The sequence below is a fragment of the Aristolochia californica genome, unplaced genomic scaffold (genome assembly GCF_029961685.1).
Source record: "Aristolochia californica isolate CCGP_79_NKW_82.1479 unplaced genomic scaffold, dmAriCali1.0.hap1 SCAF_8, whole genome shotgun sequence".
NCBI lineage: Eukaryota > Viridiplantae > Streptophyta > Magnoliopsida > Piperales > Aristolochiaceae > Aristolochia > Aristolochia californica.
The window spans coordinates 10,449,981-10,454,229 of NW_027182279.1; the positions used below are offsets into that span (position 1 = coordinate 10,449,981).

At 45.3% G+C, this 4,249-nt stretch overlaps 1 non-coding gene across 1 annotated transcript; it reads left to right on the top strand.

Moving 5' to 3' along the window:
- The first annotated feature begins 3,852 nt into the window (after positions 1-3,852).
- Positions 3,853-3,959, top strand: LOC137939621 (small nucleolar RNA R71). Its single transcript, XR_011109999.1, has one exon. It is a non-coding gene; the product is annotated as a small nucleolar RNA R71 (small nucleolar RNA).
- Positions 3,960-4,249: the final 290 nt, after the last annotated feature.

Here is a 4,249-nt window from a genome sequence, read left to right on the forward strand (position 1 = left end):
GTATGTTCCGCAAGAGCCCTATTTTCATTGCATCGGTATGTTCCAAAAAAAGAGATTAATAAATAGAAATGAAAGCCCGTTCATTTATTTGATTGGGTGCAGCACACGGAAGAAAAAATCAGAGTGGTTCTCCCTTGGGCCCACCTATTTGAGCCGTGTGGACTAGTCTTCACAATGCTCAACAATTCTCCCACTTGGAGACTGGTACACCCACTGTGTCGCTCTCTTCCTCAAACCTGATATCCTCTGCCACTACAACTCACTGCTCCTGTCTTCATGCTAGAAGACCAACTGAAGTAGCACACAATTTCAGTTGCCAGCTCCCACTTGCTCGACTTTTCATCTTGCAAGGTTTCTTTGTAACTCTACGAACTGCAACTGCAGGAGTGGACAGCTCTGGATCTAACTGTGGAATAATAGGAGTGGGTGCACTGGACCCACTCTCCCCGTCACTCGTATCTCAGCACTGCATGGTGGCCTTGTACACAATCTTCTCATCTCTCTCCAGCCATCGTTTTTCCCTCAGACCCAAACCTCAGCTCTGGTACCAGTTGTTAGGGAAAAACTTGATGAAGACAACAAGACAAGGTAATCACGCACGACACACAAATTTATGTGGTTTGGAAAATTGCCTATGTCCACGAGAGCTGCAGAGGATTTCATTTCAAATTAGATGAGGAATCACAATAAAATAGAGAGGCTTATCTGTTACAGCAGTATCATCATTCCACGGTCTCTCACAACAATGACACTGTCTCTCACAACAACGACTCCCTACTGCCTCTACCAACAACACCTGGAACGCCTCCCTGCTACCTCTACCAGCAGCACCTAAGATGGCTCCTTGCTACCTGATGTAAAATTTAATTACACCGACTTTTATACCTCGCAAGCGTACGAATCGTTCATGTAATTTAGCGGGAAGCGAGGGTCATATCCACTGGGAGGACTGAATTTTGTGTATTCTTCAGTCAACTAGCCTAACCAAATATGATGAATTAATTTGAACTAAACACTAATTATATCCTAAATTATCAAGCAATCATCTGGTTAACTACTTGCAGAACAAGAAACGTCAACACTGGATTTTACGGTGATTCGTGCCTCTCTCGAGCGCCACGTAACCACGAATCCGATTTCTCAATCCTTTCGTCTAGCCCCTCTCGGGCGCATAGAGTGAAAGACAAAAATAGATTTAAAATACCAAAATCCGACCTAAATTATAATCCTACCCTAACTAGCTAATTTAATCAAATATCCGGAAAACAAATATTCAATAAACATTAATTATCAAATCACATTTAATAAACATTCAAAACCTAAGTTCAAACTATAGAAAAGTTAAATTCCAAAATGACAAATTACTCCCCTTCTCCTTCCTCTCGCTCGGGCAGCAGACTTGTTCTCACGGGTGCTGCAATTTCCCAAAATTGATGGCTTCGGGTGGCAAGAGTGAGTGGCCGGAGGTAGAAACGACGCCGACGACGAAGGATAGAAGCCGACGGACGGAGGTGACATCCGGCGAAGAACGAAACAAAGCTAAAGTCCTCTAACCGGCTCTCTCGAGTCTCGGTCGGAGTCGGAATAGCTCCGGGAATGGTCAGAAATACTTAATCGACGCCGGAGGATGGTCGGAATGCGGAATCGGCACCGGAGAAACCCTCTCGGATCACCTCTCGGCTTGGCGAGCAGAAACTGGCACTGTCAAACTCACCGCGACGGAGGCTCTCTCAAGCTCTCCTCGGGTCTGTTCTCGATTGCCGGACGGCGGTGGACGATGGTGGCGCGGCGAACGACGGTGGCAAACTCCTCTCGGGTCTTCCCCTGTTTCGGTCCCCCGGTGCTCTGTTTTGGTCGATGATCCCCCCTTCTCTCAACGCTCTCTTCCCTTTAATACCATTTTTCCTTTATTTTAATACCATTTGCCCTAAAAAATACCTCCATTTCACTAAGGGCATTTTGGTAAATATCTCCTTCTCCACCAAAATTCTCCTAAAATTCCATAATTGAATCCATAAAAAGCATTTCAGAAAGAAATAAACCTTAAAAACAATGAAATATAATTCAGGAGAGAAAAATATGCAATATAGACAGTGATTAATGCCAAATTCAATAAATGCACGTTTCATTTGAAAACCGATAAATAACCACCTATAACACAATTATAAAGGTTATTCTATTATAATTAACCTAGTTCTCATGTCAGAATATGGCATCTATCACTACCTCTACCAGCAGCACTTGAGACGGCTCCCTACTGCCTCTGCCAGCAGCACATGAGACGGCTCCCTATTGCCTCTGCTAGCAGCACCTGAGATGGCTCTCTACTGCCTCTATCAGTAGCACCTGAGACGGCTCCCTGCTGCCTCTACCAGCAGCACCTACGACGGCTCCCTGCTGCCTCTACCAGTAGCACCTGAGGTGGCTCCCTGTTGCCTCTACCAACAACAACTGAGACGGCTCCCTGTTGCCTCTGCCAGCAGTACCTGAGACGGCTCCCTACTGCCTTTGCTTGCAGCACTTGAGACGGCTCCCTGCTACCTCTAGCAGCAACACCGAGAACACCTCCTCTCTTTCAACGACAGCGCTGAAACCTGAGCCAATCTCTTCCGACTACAACATTGAAACCCGAGCAAGTCTCTTGCGGCTACAACGTCGAAACCCGAGCCACTCTCTTTCGGCTACAACATTGAAACCCAAGCCAATCTCTTCCAGCGACAACTCCAAAACCTCGCAACGGTGAGAAAGCACCTCTATATCTGAGTCCCGAGCTTTCTCCCACTTGTTGTACACACCGATGCAGATATCCAAAGTCCCTAGCCTCCACGACTCTCTCTTCTCCGGCAACAGCGACGGCGTCGCTCGGTTATGGCAACAACGAGACTCCAACAAAGAGAGTCCCACGTACTACTCTCTCTTCTCCGGCAATAGCGAGAGCCACCCGAGCTCTCTCTCTTCCCTTCTCGTCGTGACCCGAACTTGCTCTGTTCCGGTAGGTACGCCTAGCAGCAGTGCTCACGGCGCAAAGACACGTGCCTCCCTCTGTTTCTCTCCTGGGGCCGAGAGTCCTGAGCTTACCTTTGTTTTCTCCTGGCACCTTGATGTCTCCGAGAAGCTTCTATTTCTCTTCCGCTGCAGTCTCTCTAAGTTCCGCTAGAGCCCTATTTTCGCTGCGTCGTTATTTTCCAAAAAAAGAGATTAATCAATAGAAATGAAAGCCCCTTCATTTCTTTAATTGAGTGAAGCACACAAAATAAAAAAATTAGAGTGGTCTTCCCTTGGGCCCACCTACTTGAGCCGTGTGGACTAGTCTCCACAATGCTCAACAACCATGGCATCCTCAAGTGACATCTTCTTCTCGCTTGGTTGACTATCAAATCCCTGAGGAGGTTGAGGTTGCAACACATTCTTTGTCCATATGACAAATTCTCATGATTTTGAAACCCTGGATGGTAGTAATTTGGCATAGGATTACCACAATAGTTTTAGTTCCGATTGTTGATGTATTGAACTTTTTCTTGACTCACTTCATTACTTGGAACAGTCATACTTGTAGTTGCAACATATTCTGCACTTTGTGGTATCCTTATTAATGCTGAAATCTGATGAGATAGAGTCGCAACTTGAGCTGAAAGGGCTGCTAATGGCTCCAATTCATGAATTCCTGAAACTTTCTTAGCCATAGTTCTTTCATTTGGCCATTGATACTTGTTTGAGGCCATTTCTTCCAAAAGAGAAGTAGCACACTCAGCTGTCTTTGACATCAAAGTTTCACCAGAAGCAGCATCAACTATAGTTCGAGTTTGCCCATTTAACCCATTATAGAGCATCTGAACTTGCAACCAATCTGGCAATCTATGTTGAGGACAGCGTCGAATCAAATCTTTATACCTTTCCCATGCTTCATAGAGTGACTCAAAATCATTTTGCTTGAATTGACCAATCTCACTCCTGAGTTGGGCTGTTTTAGCAGGTGGAAAGAATTTAGCATGAAACTTTTCAGACATGTCCTGCCAACTAGTGATGCTTCCCGATTGTAGAGATTGTAGCCAACCTCTAGCCTTGTCCCTCAAAGAAAAAGGAAACAATCTCAGTCTAATGGTGTCTTCAGTAACGCCATTAATCTTTACAGTATCGTAAATCTCCAAGAACATTGCCAAATGAATATTGGGATCATCAAATGGCGATTCGCTAAATTGTGCTTGCTACACCATGCTAATCAAGGCTGGTTTGAGCTCAAAGTTGTTGG